The following is a 16,690-nucleotide window of genomic DNA, read 5'->3' on the forward strand; positions in this document are numbered from 1 at the left end:
CTGGATCAACTAATTAATAACTCGGTATCCAACTCACTAGATCAACTAATCTAAAGAACCAAACCCAACATAAAAGCCACAGTTCAAGTAAGAAGCTTGATAATTGAAACTACAAATTTAATTTCAATTTCAAGCAAACTTCATTCTACTGAAATGTTTGACTTGAGGAGAAAAATTCTTACAACTTTATGTTACATTTAAATTTTTTTTTTTAAACTAGTTTAAAATATTTGATTTATTTATCAATATAAAATTTTAAAAAACAAAATGCTTAGACATCAACTTGAGGCTTGCGCCTCACCCCAGAATCTTTGAACAAGACTCATCTGAGTTGGAATAAGAAAATTTTGAGCAAAAATATAAGAATTCTAGCATTCAATGAATAGAGCTCATAAAATACCAACTGCAAAATGAAAGTTACAACTGTATGTAGAAAGTAAATACTTACATCAGTCAATAAAATTAATTTTTTTTTTTTGATCGGCAAAGAAAAAATTTCATTAAAAATATGAAATTTAAAGGTACAAAGAAAAAAGAACGCATTGAGAGAGATTTAAAGAGTAAAACACTCTCCTACTACTGCTACTCACGTCTTTACAATCAACCCTTAAGCTTCACAATTTTATATTTAAAAAGACAAATAAAACAACAATTCAAAATCTTGAGCGCCACACCTAAAACACTGATACACAAAAGAACCCACACCAGCCTTGAGTACCCTACGCCTGACCCAAACAGCTCTTGAGCCCCAAACTCTTGAAAACCCCACGCCTGACCGGTCACACAGGCTTCAAAGCTGCTGAGAACCACCTGTGACTGCACCTGCCGGTTTCTCCTCCTTGACTCAACAAAGTCCTTGCTGTCGACTTCAACCTCCGCCGGGACTGCTGGTTTCTCCTCTATTGCTGCTGTTGCCTCCTCCTATGGTTGTTCTCCCACGGTTTTCCTCTCCCAATAAAATCAATCATAATGGCCCTCTTTCAACAATTTTGCTCTCTTGAGATATATTTTCTGTAACATGAAGCTCTATTCAACAAAAACTTTTGGTTCTTTGGTGTCCCGTCAGAGACTCAATTTTTGCCAAAATTTGCCAAAATGTATATACTGTGCCAAAATTTGCCGAATGTATATAGAGATTTGAAGGTAAATCAGTTAACAGACAAATTTCTAACGGATAGATGAGAAAACTCGATAATTAATTACTCCATCACCTCTCAGAAGCAGATGCTACTTTCTGTGATATCATGGCCTCCGCTGCACGGATTGCCCTTTGTGGTCCTGTGATAGTCACTTTCCTGCCAAACAAGGTCAAAGAGACATCAAGAGTCGATGTTCCAGACATGAAATTGCCTCTATCTGATATCTTGATCAGCCCCACTAGCCTTCAAAAATTGAAGCACGTAATAAGCATTTATGTTCCCCACATAACAAATTAAGAAATAAAAAAGACATAACCGAATTGAATCCTTTGTATGACACCTGACTGATTTCCATGAAGTTTCTTCTACCACGACCAACAACGACCTCAATATGCTCATCTGCAATATTACCAATAGTCACCGAGTTACTCCGGTCTCCTTGCAGAACACCACAAGGACTTTTATTAATCGAACTCAGAAAAAGTCAAGTGAATTAAAAAACTTCTCATCGATAAGATTGCACCGTTAGGTGACTTTTAATTTCGAAAAGTTGAGTTCAATTTCTTAGCACTGGAAAGGCTATTAAAGACATTCCTTCTCATCTAAATTACATGCAGCTCAAAGAGAACATAAGTAAAATGTTTATGAGAGGGAGATTTGTACCGAACAGTGGGCTGAGCTACACCAACACGGAACATGGTGTTGGGTCGTGAAAGGAGAACTTGGGGCGCGTAGTGAGGCCGAATTGTGTCCGCACTGAATATGGTGCACCACTGGATTAGGATTGTCTGGGATGTATTGCGCCAAGCTAAGAATTCACGGAACACGATGTCGGACTGAGTTTGACCCACACAGATTATGGTGTTAGGCCAGACCAGGCTGAACAAGCTCAAGGCGAGGGCCGAGCTGTGGACAATTCGGACTGGAGTTGTGAAGATAGACAGTCCACAAGACCGCGATGCCGAACAGCACGCTCGACTTCGGTTGGCCCTGATAGGTCGGTCTGGTCCGGTTTGACATTGAGCAGTCCAACGTGATGTTTATATTTTACCAAGTAATAGCTCGGGTCAATATTCCGCGTGGACCAATGACGAAAAGAGGAGAATCCACTCCTGGTATGCGTCAATACTGTTTGGCAGTGCGACAAATACTGTTTGGCAGTTTTGGTCTTTACATATGTAAGAAATGGAGAGGGGAGCACAGTCACCTGTCCAGAAAGGACAACAGAGGTAGTGCGCCCACAATCTCTGTGGCTGCATGGCCAGCCTTGAAAAGGAGGAAGAGGCACACGTTGGAGGTAAGCAACCTGAAGCAATATTGAACTTTCTCTCTCTCTAGAGTGCTCTGCTTTCTCTCTTCTCCTAGAAACCTAACATGATCGTCGGAGGGATTTTTCGGCAAACCCACCTGCCGGATAGCTCACTTTTGTTTTGTTCACAGTGCGATGGAGTCCTAACGGAGTGAGACGAGCTTGGTAGCAAGGCAGTACGGAGCGAGGTGAATATTTCTCCTCCGTAGAGTTTGGTTCCCCAAAATTAGAATAAAAATGAAAAGAATACCTATAAATTTGCTTAAATAAAATGAGCACCAAAGCTGGACTGCCAAACAATGAGTAAACAAAAAAGAAAACGACCAATGATAACATGGATTGATGTTCTAGACCATATAAACGTTCACAATCATAAATTCAAAAATGCAAATTCTTCCAAACCTAGCTTGCCCTCACCTTTTTATTTCTCTTCTTGGTTCAGACCAACAAAAACAGTCATAGAACTAGATTTCCCAATGAAATTCGGAATTCAATGTAATTGTTTATTAATTTGTCCTCCAAACAATTAATCATTCGTTTGTTATACCTTGGGAACTGCAGAATTTCAGTTCAAATGAGCATACCCCACAGAGCAGATATGAAAACTATAACATTCTTTTGGAGCAAAACTTCAACATTTACTAATGTATATCCAGAATTGATGTATTATGGCACGGCATGATTTAAGAACAACCACATGGAATTTCATTATTCAGGCTAAGGTCAAGTATTTAGGATGCCAACACAAATTCTTACAATGATAACAATTCTAGTTTAGAAGATCCCAGTGAACCAAAAAAACATTTGGAACTTTGGGAAACAAGGACCACTGGAACTAGAACCTTTTTTGTGGTAGAAACAATTGAAGATTTTTTTAATCAGTAACAAAAAGCTAATATACTAATAATGAAAAAGAGTGCAAAGAGATGACAAGAACTCCTCTTAGAAGAAAAGAAAAACCTCTACCAAAACATCTCAAAAAAAATAAAATAAAAAAAAAGTTCATGAACAGCTCTCAAATTTGATGATGGATACCTATGGACCGATGAACATAAGGATGAGACTTCCTAGTAAATCCTATCTCTTGGCACACCGTGTATAGCCTTTAGGTTGCGTTTGGATCATAAATTTGCATAGAGAGTGGGAAAGGGGAAAAAAAGAGAGTAAGTGAATTGTGAACAAAATATAACTACATTTTACACATTTTTTCTTTTTCCTTTACCTTTTCCCTTTGAAAATGCCTACCCAAATTTATGACGCAAATACAGCTTAAGGAGGTTGTCTTGTGATTGTATGCCAAATTCAAATGACTACTATAAATGCAATCGTAGGTATCCTGAGCATAATAACATCAACAATTACAACCAAGGACAAAAATTGAAGGAGGATAATGGACCTTGTTATTCTGGAACTTTCCTCCAACTCCATTTGACCCCGAAGTTGTGTTGGGGAATTATCAAAAATTTATTGTTTAGTTTTTGAGTGTTTTCAAAACCTTTCCTGTTTTTCTTCGGAAAGCTTGAAATAAGCTTAGGGACTTTGTCCTACATTGGAAAGAGAGGAAAACATGGAGCACTTAATAAAGTGTTACATGAAATATTCTTTTGAATATGAAATTGTGGGATGAATGCTAGTGTGTATGCACTCACACCGCAAGGATGGTGCTTTGCACCATCCGCACATGCGAGCGCGTGGCGTTGGCAGTGGGCTATGTGGCGTTTGATGGCGCACTTTGCATTTTGCACAGATGCATCGGCGTAAGGGGCTATGAGGGCGCTTTCCTATTTGCATCGGACAGGTTGGCGCGATGACGTTGATCTAATGTGGCATGGGTGATGTGGAATACAGTCAGCTCTACGTGGTAGTGATGTGGCATCCATTGGTGATGAGTCAACCAAACGATCGAACGGTTGTGTATTCAATTTGGAGTGATTTGATCATAGTCATTGAATGAAGATGCGCGCGATCGTACGGATGAGATGGCATCCAATCGTGATCAGGTACGATCAGTCAAGGCATCTATTTGGTGTGAAGATGATCTCCACCACGGATCGTTGATCTAACGATCAGATCTGATCGGATGCGATCAAGAGACATGATGTAGACACCCCATTTTTGACCGACCTTAAGACTCAGACGTCACCAATTGAGTGCTTGGTGATGTTGCATATCGTGCTCGTTCAGAAGTCTCAGAGTCGCGGCCGTGAGCCCTGCCTCCTAACTCCCGAACCTTCTTTTGTACCTTGCCTCGGTTCGCGAACCAGACTCGATTTTCTCTATTTCTTTTCCTGAGGGGAGGGAGAGGTCCCATAGACCATCTCTCAGTGGCCGTGGGCTACATTTCGTGGTTGTAGGCCATTTTGCCCGTTTCGGAGCCCGGTTCCCGGTTTTCGGAGCCGTCAGGCCGTGTGTCTCGGTTCGGGACCGCTTAACCACCTCCGTTTGTCCCGGTTTTTGGCACATATCTTTTTTACTCCTTTTTGAGGGACACTGTGGTCCGAGAGACCAACTTCGTGGTTGAGCACCACTCCCGGTGCCTAACAGCCCACTTTCGGGGCCCCGAACTGCGTGTTTCGGCTCCCGAACCTTCATTCTGCATTTTTGGGCTTTGACCCGAACTTGAGATAGTCATATTTTGAGCTCCTTTTCATGTTTGATTAAGGACCTCTTGATGTTTGACATCTCCATCTATCACTTGCTTCTTTACCCCTCCTTTTTTCCCTTTTCTTGCACGATAGTTTAGGCCTACGTGTATTTATTTTCGTGGCTTGATGTAAACTACAAAGTTCCTTGTTTTGAGCCCCTTTTCAAGTTTGTTGAAGGGCTCTTGGCCATTTGGGACCCGCAGCTACCACTTCCCTTTTTGTCTCACCCTTTTGGCCTTTTTGGGGGGAATTTTGAATCCGAATTTCCCCCCCTTTTCCCCCCTCTTTTTCCACCCCTTTTGCCTATATACACAGCCCCTCCCCTTCAGATTTAAGGGTTAGAAATTTTTGTCTAGAGCTCCTACATTATATATATCTATCTCTCTATATTCCAACCATCAAAACTCCAAGTTCTCTACACCATTTCTTCACCATTCCTTCACCACCACCTAGCACCATCACCACCACTCCATACCAGCAGTTTGGAGGTCATTTCCAGAGGCAAGGAGCATCTTTTTCTCAAGCCAAGAGGTTGCTAAAGGCTAGTCTTCAAGGGTGAGTCTCGTTTTTCCCTTTTTTTGCTTTTTTCTTGGTCTATATCTTAGCCCTTCTTGCTTATACATTTGAGCTCCGACCAAAACTGAAAGTGGCCATATTTTGAGCTTATTTTCATCTTTCATTAAGGGTCTTACCCTATTTGGGACCTCCTTGTTGCACTTGCTTCATTACCCTCTTGTATGCCATCTTTCTTGCATGATTTTTTGGTTTGTGTGTGATCTGTTTTGAGGCATGTTATAAACTGTAAGTGTGCTTATTTTGAGCCCTTCTTCAACATTGTTGAAGGGCTCATCACCATTTGATATTTCCATATGCCACTTGCCATTGTAGCCCTCTTTCCCCCCTTTTTTTGCATGATTTATTAGCCTATGGTGTTTTTGTTTTTGGACCTTGATTCGAACTCAAAGTGGTATTATTTTGACCCCCTTATCATGTTTCATTAAGAATATTTTTCTGTTTGGGGCATATTTTGTATACTTAGTGTTGTAACCTCTTTTGGGCCTTATCTTGCATAGCTTTTTGAGCACACTTGTGTCTGTTTTTAGGGTTTTTACAGTTCTGTAAAACATCATATTTTTGGCCCCTCTTCAATATTGTAGAAGGCCCCTAACCTGTTTGGGGTCAGCAGCTGTGAGTTGCTTCTTTGTCTCATATTTAGGGCCATTTTTGCATGCTAGTTTTGCCCTATTTATGTTTGCTGTTTGTCCATGCTTTGAACTGTAAAAATGCTTATTTTGGGACTGCCTTGTTTCTGTCTTCACACTTCACGTTCATACAATGCATGTTTGGCATAGCTATAGGCCATTTCGGGTGCCAAATTTCATGTTTCGGGACTATTCCGTGCATCGGGTGTTGTTTTACCACATTTCGGGGCTGTTTTGCATCATTTATCGCCTCTGAAATTTTCATGCTTGTATGCCATACTTCATGTCTCATTAGAGTGCCATTTTGTGCCTTACGGTCGATCCTCGATTTGCGTGCACGTGTGCGCACATTTCGAGGCATCTCATTTTCATCTGATGGCCTCTTATGTGAGTATGGCTGAGGCTCTCTCATGTTAGTATAAGTCCATGTTGCATCCTATATGCCATTTTAGCCATATTGCATTGCATATGCCATTGCCTCGGTTTGCGTGCCCGTGTGCACGCGTTTCGAGGCACTTCATTTTCATCCATCGGCCTCTTATGTGAGTGTGGCTGAGGCTCTCTCATGTTAGTGTAAGCCCATATCATATTTTCATGTCATTTGCATTGCGTATGTCATTTTCTCAGTTTGCGTGCCCGTGTGTACGCATTTCGAGGCATCTCATTTTCACAGCATAGTGCATACTAGGTTGTATCTTAGATCGCATTCATGCATTTTCTCGGTTTGCATGCCCGTGTACACGTATTTCGAGGCATCTCATTTTCATAGCATTGTGCATGCTAGGCTGTATCTTAGTTGCATTCATGCATGTCATGCATATTGCATTGTGTTCGGAATAGGAGTTAGCCCGGGCGCGGGAAACGAGGTGCGTTTCGTACTCCGAGTGACGGAACGCGTCTCAAATCCCCAGTCACCGACACCCCGGATCATCCATGATGGAGTTAGGTTTTGTTGTGTTTTCATGCACATTCATTCTATATTGAATTGTGCAATTCGGCTCCTCGGCCATCATGCATTGATATGCGTGATTGGTGGCACGAGGATCGATGCATGTATATATTTGTGAAATACATTGCTATGCCCCTTTCCTGCTCTCTGATGCAGCAAAAATCAAGAATCAGCAGTCTTCCGAGGCTTGGCGCGCATTTCAAGAACAAGTGCAAAACAGAGGCTAACTGGGGCATCGCCATGGATTTCCGCGCAAAGGCAACCCGGACATGCATCATTCATCACCCGGAGAAGAGTCAAGGCAGTCCTTGGCTTGCACGCCAGTTTTACAGCTTTCTTAGTTAATTTGTAAATTAATTAGGAATTTGTACATTATTTGGACTGTAATATTTATTTGGACTGTACTATTCTTTCATTCGGGACTGTATATTTATTCGGACCCTCTGCGCGAGGGCAAAACTGTAATAAGTGTGCGTGTGTGTGATGCATGTCTTCCAACCCCACGTCTTTCTCCCTTTTATTTATCCGCTTATGATGGTTAGATTAGGGTATGTTTCAATTAGCATACAGTATGATAGCATGTTTGCATTCATTCATCTGTTTTGCATGCACCGGGCTCGGCGTATCATACTAACTGCATTGTATTTCAATTCTAAAGTTGAATACTTGTTAGCTGTAGCATTCCATATGCCATGTTTAGAATAGCCGAGCCTGCTATAGTTTGCATTTTTGCGTGTGTTGCATTAGGCATTTCTGTATACTTAGGATCATGCATGATTTCTAATGAGCTTCTGTTTTGGCTTGGAGTACCCGGTGAGTTTTATGCTTTAGCATCCTTGCATGCGTGTGAGTGTTGCCATGAACAGTATGCTTACCATGAGGCTATGTGCTTATGTGATATAACTGCCTTGAATGCCTGTGGGTGGAGGTTGGGTTACTTGGATTGGGACAATTCATCAAATGTTTGTTTTTTTAAGCCCACTAGATAGTGGCAAAATCATATTTTTCTAAGCCCACCCGAGGGTGGCAAATCCACGTCTTAGCCTACTTGCGAGTAGCACCATCAAACCATTTTTTTTTCAAACAAACAAACATGAAATGTTTTGTTCCAATTCAGGCGATCCAGTCTATACTTGTATGCTGTGCGCATCACATAGTAATCTAGGCTAATAACCGGAATAAGAACACACAATGTTTCCAAAAATAGATATCATGGTTAGTAGAGGCCGATCTTTGATCGGGCGAGCGGGGGTGCTCACAAAGTGACCTTCCCCAATCGTACCCAAGTTCCCGAGCCGAGGCAACTTTGGTGATGACGGACACGTGGCCTTTGGCACCGAGTCAGGGTTTCCTAAATTCCCCCATAAAAAATATTTAGGTGGCGACTCTGTATCTGGCAAAGCAGTCCATGTTTGGCACTTTTTTCAAAAAAATCTGTTTTCTCAAAACGATTTGCCGGATTTGGACTCTTTGGTTCAGATTAAGAACCGTGAAAATTTGAGAGTCCGAGCTGTAGTGACCCCAAATGAACGGAACGGGACTTAACCCTCCCGGGGCGCTCGGGGACGTCTACACATGACCATTCGATTAGATACATCAAGGCCTATAAATAGACTGCGAAATTAGCTATTTCAATCATCCAAAATTCAAAAAGCATTCTTGCAAATTATCTCTCTCTCTCTCTCTCTCTCTCTCTCTCTCTCATTTTTCTTGATTTAGAGTTTTCGATCAAGAGTTTCTTAAGCAAGTTTCTATTTTTCTTAATGGTAATCAAATCCTGCAGACTTGTGTAGACGTGCCCGCGTGAGGCCCTCGTGCTACAGTTCGGACTCGATTTGTGTCACGGTTCTTAATCTGAACCGAAGAGTCCAAATCTGGCAAATTGTTTTGAGAAAACAGATTTTTAGAAAAAGAAGTGCCAAACATGGACTGCTTTGCCAGATATAGAGTCGCCACCTAAATATTTTATTTTGGGGAATTTAGGAAACCCTGACTCGGTGCCAAAGGCCACGTGTCCGTTATCACCAAAGTTGCCTCGGCTCGGGAACTTGGGTACGATTGGGGAAGGTCAGCTATGAGCACCCCCTCTCGCCCGATCAAAGATCGGCCTCTACTAACCGTGATATCTTGTTTTGAAAGCATTATGTGTTCTTATTCCAGTTATTAGCCTAGAATTACTATGTTATGCGCACAACACAAGTATAGACCAAATCGCCTAAATTGGAACAAAACATTTCATACTTCTTTTGAAAATGGTTTGCTACTCGCAAGCAGGCTAAAATGCAGGTTTTGCCACCCTCGAGTGGGCTTTTAGAAAAGATGGTTTTGCCACTATCTAGTAGGCTTAAAACTCACAGTTTTAATGCGTTATCCCAATTTAGGTAATTCAACCTCCATCCACAGGCATTCAAGCAGTTATATCACATAAGCAGCTAGCCTCATGGTAATCATGCAATTATGGCAACACTCACACGCATGCGGTATGTTAAAGCAAAAGGACTTACAGAGTACTCCAAGCCAAAATAGAAACTAGTTAGTAATCATATGCATGATCCTAGTTCATGTTAAGATGGCTAATGTAACACATGTGGAATGTCACTAGAGTAGGCTCGGCTAGTCTATAAATGACATGTGAAAATGCACAAGTAGCATGTATTCAAGTTAGATTTGAAATACTTATGCAGTTAGTATGATGCGCCGAGCCTGGTGCATGCAATACTGATGAATGATGCACGCATGCATAGCATAAGGTATGCTAAAGTAAACATGTCCTAATACTAACCATCAAAAGCAGGTAAGTAAAAGGGAGAAAGAAGTGGGGTTAGAAGACATGCATACACGCACCCACACTTATTACAAATTCACCCTCGCTCGGAGGGACCAAAAGAATAATACAAATTAATTAACCTACAAGCTAATTAATTATTACAGACCAATTAATTAATTAACAAATTAACTAATCTAATGAAAGCAGTAAACGGTCTCGGGAAGAGGGCCCAATGCAATGCGCGCTCGGCTCCGCTCGGAAAGTCACTGCCATGCACAAGTTTGCCTCTGCTTTGACTGTTCTGCTTCTCTGAGTGTTGTGGGACACTACCGGCTGAGTGAGATCATCACCGGCCATTTAGAATGGTCATCGGCTAAACATTATGCTCTCGGCCAAACCTGTTTTGCCGGTCGGCACCCAACACTGTCGGCCGGCCAATTCTTCCTGTTGAAACCTGTGTGACAGCAAGAGAGGGCAGACAAGGCATGGCGATGTATTTCAAGCAAATGTATGCACCAACCACACTCCCTATCATGCAAGGGACTCAAGGGAGCATGGCCTTCGACCCTCAGGCCATCAATCATGCATTTCAATACATGATGGCCCAAGAGCCAAGTGTGCAACTTCGATATCAAATGAAATGCAAACCAATTAAACACATAAAGCCCAACCTCTATCATACTCAATTCAAGAGGCAAAGTATGCATGCTCTATGCAATGCAACCTAGGCATGGAGCTAAGTGTGCAACATGATCATGCAAACAACAAAACCATGTGCAATAGGCACATGAACTAAACAAGTAAGCATGCAAGGCATATAACATCAATGTTAATGACACACATGCAATAACATGAAAGGCATAACACATGTAAATATGCAAAGCAACTTAATACGAGAAGCATGCCAAATGCGATGACACTTAAACATGCAACATGTAAATAGGCTAAGTACCTAAACATACAAACATGTATAGCATGCAACAACATACCAAAGGGATGGTCTTAAACTAATTTGGACAGCTCTCTACTAGGTCCAAAACAGCGACCAAAATGATGCAAGTGAGGCAACAAAATACATGGAATGCATGCATAATGCATTAACCAAGCTTAAGGCACAAAAATGCAACTCTACCAAAGCATGGCAAGGAGGAAATATGGCATACAATGGTGCATGTTCCAGATCTGAAATGGCATATCAAATGACTCCAAAATGACCCCAAAACATGAAAACCCTACCATTTAAGCATGCAAGAAGCTTCAAAACTCAAAGCTAGGCATGGGCATTGCACTACAAGCATGCATACCAAGCATTATTCGACCATGAGGCATGAAAACAGTGCTAAGGCAGTCCAAAACATGCATGAAATCAGGTCAAGGCATGGCCAAAAAGTGCTAACATGACGGGCCAAAACAACATGCAACATAGGCTAGTAAACATGGTTTACACTACATGTATATGAAGCACAAGAGAGGTCACCAAACCAGCCCAAAAAAGTAACATGGTATGTCAAATAAGCCCCAAAAACCCATGGAAACAAGGTCCACATATGCTAGAATGGGGTGTTCCTTTGAAAGGCCAACAAGAGGGTTACTCTACACATGTAATAAGGACATTCAACAAGGCCAAACCAACTCTGGAAATGGCTTATGGGGGTCCTAAAACCCATTGAAAAATGCTTGAAACAAGGCTTGGAAGCATGCAAATAGAAGCCCCTTTGGAAGGCCGAAAGGGGCAACAAACAAGGCAACAAGGGAGAGGGTCACCCCTCTCCTTCTTAGGACCTCAAACCACCATCCTCACCACTGAAATCCCTCAAGATTTCAGTGGTGAGGAGGCCCAAACAAGGTGGTCCCGGAGCTCACCAAAAAATCACACAAAAATGGGGCCAAACAAGGCCTAAGAGGGGGTAAACGACCCCAAACACAAAAGTGTCCTTAATGAAGTATTTTAAACACAAAAAAAATAGAACTTTTTTATGTTATACACAAAGCTCAAATCAGCAAGAAAGACAGGCTAAAAGGGTGTGCAAAAACGGAGAATAAAGAGGGAAAATGGGTTACCTTTGTAGCCAAAAGGGGACAGCAGCCTCTAGACCAAAAAATGCAACCCTCAACCTCTGAAAACAAGACCCAAGAACCTCCAAGTGATGATGGAAGTGTTGTGCTAGGAGGTGTAGTTCAAATGGCCAAGAACTAGACCCTTTTGCACCCTCTAACCCACACAAATGTAAAGAGAGAGGGAGATATAGAGAGGGAGTGATATATGTATCATATATATATCTGATTTTTCTAACCCCCTAAAGGGGAGGAGAGGCTCTCTTTTTATAGAGAAACTAAGGGGGCAAAGCTTCTCTTAGAAGTTTTGACCAAAAAGGCCAAGCTTCTCTTAGAAGCTTGGAGCAAAAGGGCCAAGCTTCTTGGAGAAGCTAGGCAAAAGGGGCAAGAGGTTCAAGCTTCTTGGAGAAGCTAAAAAAAGGGTCAAGCTTCTTGGAGAAGCTAGGCAAAAGGGTCAAAAGGTTCAAGCTTCTTGGAGAAGCTAAAAAAAGGTTCAAAAGGGTCAAGCTCCCTCAAGAAAAGGTCTCGGCTAGGAAAAGTGGCCGATTGATGAAAAACAGTGGCCGGCCGACCAAACACAATGCCGACCGACCATTAATAGTGCCGACCGGCCATCACCAATGGCCGGTGGCAAGGAAACAAGGCCGGTGGCCTCAAGCCATGGCCGGTGAGGTGTGGGGATGGCCTACAAGCTACTTCCTATCCTCAGAAGCAAAACAACAAGTGTTTGGTGGAAAACCAGACACAAAACAGTCGAGTCGAGAGATCCTGAGGCAGGGCGCGTAGCCGAGACCTTTGGGAACTCAAGACGAACACGAACAAGGATGATCACTGAGTGTTCAAACGGTGACGTCCAAGTCTTGAGGACGGTAAAAACTGGGGTGTCTACAGTTGCCCCTCTTTGACAGAACTCGAAAGTCATAACAATGACGGGAGTGAGTGTCAAAACCCAGAGACGACCCATTTTTGACAAGGCCAAAGACTTGGACAAAGCATACAAGCTACAGATAAAGATAAGCGCCTGAAGGCAGGGGCAAAATGCAACTGACAATGCACAAAGCCGAGCATAACTTATGATCATGCAAGAAACATAGGGACGTATCCTGGTGTTTCGGAAATGTATAAGCATTGGAACGTATTCCAAATGCTCTTAACCAAAGATGGAGAAACATAGGGACATATCCCGGTGTTTCGAAAAGGTATAAGCATTGGAACGTATTCCAAATGCTCGTAACCAAAGAAAGAGAAACATTAGGATATATCCTGCTGTTTCGGATTGAATGAGAAACATAGGGACGTATCCCGGTGTTTCGGAATGGTGTGAACATTGGAACGTATTCCAAATGCTCTTGACCAAGGGGAGAGAAACATAGGGACATATCCCGGTGTTTTGAATTGAGTGAGAAACATAGGGACGTATCCCGGTGTTGCGGAATGAAGAAGAAGCATAGGGACGTATTCCGGTGTTTCGGAAAGAAGGGAGAAACATAGGGACGTATCCCAGTGTTTTGGAAAAAGAGAAGAAACATAGGGACGTATCCCGGTGTTTCGGAAAGAAGGAAGAAGAAACATAGGGACGTATCCCAGTATTTCGGGATGGCGTGAGCATTGGAACGTATTCCGAATGCTTTTAACCGAAGAGGGAGAAACATAGGGACGTATCCCAGTGTTTCGAAATGAATGAGAAACATAGGGACATATCCCGGTGTTTCGGAAAAAGAAGGAGAAACATAGGGACATATCCCGGTGTTTCGGGAGGAGTGAAACGTAGGGACGTATCCCGGTGTTTCGAAATGAGTGAAACGTAGGGACGTATCCCAGTGTTTCAGAAGGAGTGAAACGTAGGGACTAATCCCGGTGTTTCGGAAGGAGTGAAACGTAGGGACGTATCCCGGTGTTTCGGAAAAAGAAGGAGAAACATAGGGACGTATCCCGATGTTTCGGAAGGAAGGAGAAGAAACATAGGGACGTATCCCGGTGTTTCAGAACAAGGAGGGGAAACATAAGGACGTATCCCAGTGTTTCCGAAAGGAATGAGAAACATAGGGACGTATCCCGGTGTTTCGAAGAAAGAGAAGAAACATAGGGACGTATCCCGGTGTTTCAGAACAAGGAGGGGAAGCGTAAGGACATATCCCAGTGTTTCCGAATAAGAGAGCATGCATAACAATGCAAGTGGAAAGTGCGTGACAACGCAAGTGAAAAGGTGCATGACAATACAAGATAGATGTGCATAACAATGCAACGAATGGTGTGCGTAACGATGCGAGAAATGGTGTGCATAACAATGCGACGAATGTGCAACTTCAAAAGCACGTTTGAAACAAAATTCCGAATGAGGAAATACAAGCCTTAACAAGGCCAAATCCAAACGCGACCTCCGATTTACCTCTCGAAGGGGTTTGTAACACACTCTGCCTGAAAAGGGTACACCCTGTTTATATTGGCGAGAGATAACATCTGCTGCTGCTTTAATTGCCATTCTGACTTGAAGCAGGCTTAAGCTTGGAGTAGAGGCACACTCATTATTCGGACCATTGACAAGGCCTGAAGAGGTACATCCGGAGTACAATCACGGAATTTGCTGAAGGTGAAACACACTCAGATGCCTCGATTTTCCCTCTTTTCTTTTGCTTTGCAGTCCGGAACCTATATAGCTTCAGATAGATCCTGATTTTACTGTTCTCACATGACCTGGGTTGAACCCTGTAGTTTTCGAAAGAACAAATTCCCTTTTTTGCACAAATGTGGAGAATGGCACAGCACTCTGAGCACACAACAAATCATTTTTGAAATTGAGAAATGAGTTCTCGACCGGGTATTGAGCCTACAACTGAATATAGCGAAAAAGACTCAATAACGGAAAACAAAAAGGTAAACAACCTAAACACATTGAGACACACTCGGAACGACTCAAAGCAAGAATCGAGACAATCAAAACAAAAGACACGACATACAGACGTGCACAGGGAGCCTGTTTCTTCGGGTATTGTTTCCCACCCTTTCTCATTTGTGATTCTCACATCATTCGGCCCTCAAGCTCTGTTTTTCTGAAAAAGAAGCCCTTTTTCTCACTTTTTCTCTCAGCGCACATCTCTCTATTCTTTAATCTCTCATTTTTCATCCCTCCCCAGGGTAGTTGATGAATAAACAGACAGTTGTGGGCTCTTGCCCCTAGTATTCCGCTAGATTCTTCTTCTTGTTCACAACAGTGAGTTTTTCTTACAGAGGGGCTGTGCTACAACTGGGTGTGTAGCGAATCTGCAGCTGACATCGGTTGACGATGCTCTGCTGGGAAGTTTGGACGTGATCAGATCTGTCCAGAAAAGGGAGTGGAATATCTTGTCCCATTCCGGTTCGTGCTTCGCACTTGGCTTGATACCTCGTTGCATGGAGGATTGAGAGAGCTTTCAGCCCTTTTGCGGTCAGCTTCAGTGGTGCCCTTTTTCTGGCGAATACGGTGCCCTTCTTGGCAAGTATGGTGCCCTTTCTGGCAAAGGCATGTTGACAACGGGAGAAAGATAGAACACCTGACTCAACTGTGCCCCTATTTCATCATTTTGACCATTTTTTGTTTTTGCTTTCTACTAAAACAATCTTGACCAATATGAGAGTTAGATTAACATACTTGTTCGATTTTTGATTTGAAAATCATGCAAGTTAGGTTATGAGCACTAAAAATTTTCCCTTTTTGGGTCCAAGAAATGGTCCAGTTTTGGAAGAGATGGAATAATTTTTGAGAGATCAGTCAACCTCAGTAAAAATTCTCAAAAATTGTTTTTGCAAACGGCCACTGTTCAACGAGGACAAAACCTACTCTTGAGATGCACGACCTCGGATCGGAGGCTATGGAAAATTGCCCATTGTCTGAAGGACACTGTATGGCAACGGAAAGTTGCCCCTTGTTTAAACGGCACCGCAGCGCATTGAATGGCAACGGAAACTTGCCCCTTGTTTGAATGGCACCGCAGCGCACTGCAATCAATCCTCAGAGTGACGATCACAACCGAACTCTCGGATACAGAGAAGGCAAAGACAATCAAAACCATTACATGGACACAATCGATTTTAGAGGTGTTTGTGGCTGGACTTCAGAATGAAGTTGCCTACGTATCCCAAACATGGGAATCAAGCCTTACGTAGTTCCGGTTAAGGTACACTCGGGTATTTTAACCTTCACTTTTTCAGGCTCTAACTTTTGCCAAGGTGCCTGATGCGGGTTTTTGACCGTGCGAGCTTTGTTCTTCTGTTTTTCAATTTTTGTATCTTTTCATTCTTTTTCATTCTTTTTTTTTCTTTTTTCATTTTTCATTTTTTTTTCTTTTCTCTTTTTTTTTCTTTTATTCTTGTTGTTATTTTCTTTTCCCTTTTTTTTTTGTTCTTTTCTCTTGCTCTAACTTTTGCCTGGGTCGCCCTTCTGGGTTTTCGGCCCAGCGAGCCTCTCAAAGGGTAAAAGTGTAACAAGTCCATGCCAAATCGTTTTAGGGTTTTGCAGCCATCCGTATCCAGGAGAGTGGTCGTTGCATTGATTTACTGAAGGATCCATATTCGGCTCTTCGAGCATATCGGACATTTTTGCCCCTAGTTCGAGGGGTGCTTTTGTTCTAGCTTCGCAAGCCTCTTC

General features: G+C 42.5%; 1 long non-coding RNA gene across 1 annotated transcript; it reads left to right on the forward strand.

Moving 5' to 3' along the window:
* Positions 1 to 5,444: 5,444 nt before the first annotated feature.
* Positions 5,445 to 7,742, forward strand: LOC145796653 (uncharacterized). The gene is made up of 2 exons (XR_014337144.1): positions 5,445 to 5,648; positions 7,401 to 7,742. It is a non-coding gene; the product is annotated as an uncharacterized LOC145796653 (long non-coding RNA).
* The last annotated feature ends 8,948 nt before the right edge of the window (positions 7,743 to 16,690 follow it).

This window comes from Camellia sinensis, chromosome 8 (assembly GCF_055761805.1).
Source record: "Camellia sinensis isolate YWXY chromosome 8, ASM5576180v1, whole genome shotgun sequence".
NCBI lineage: Eukaryota > Viridiplantae > Streptophyta > Magnoliopsida > Ericales > Theaceae > Camellia > Camellia sinensis.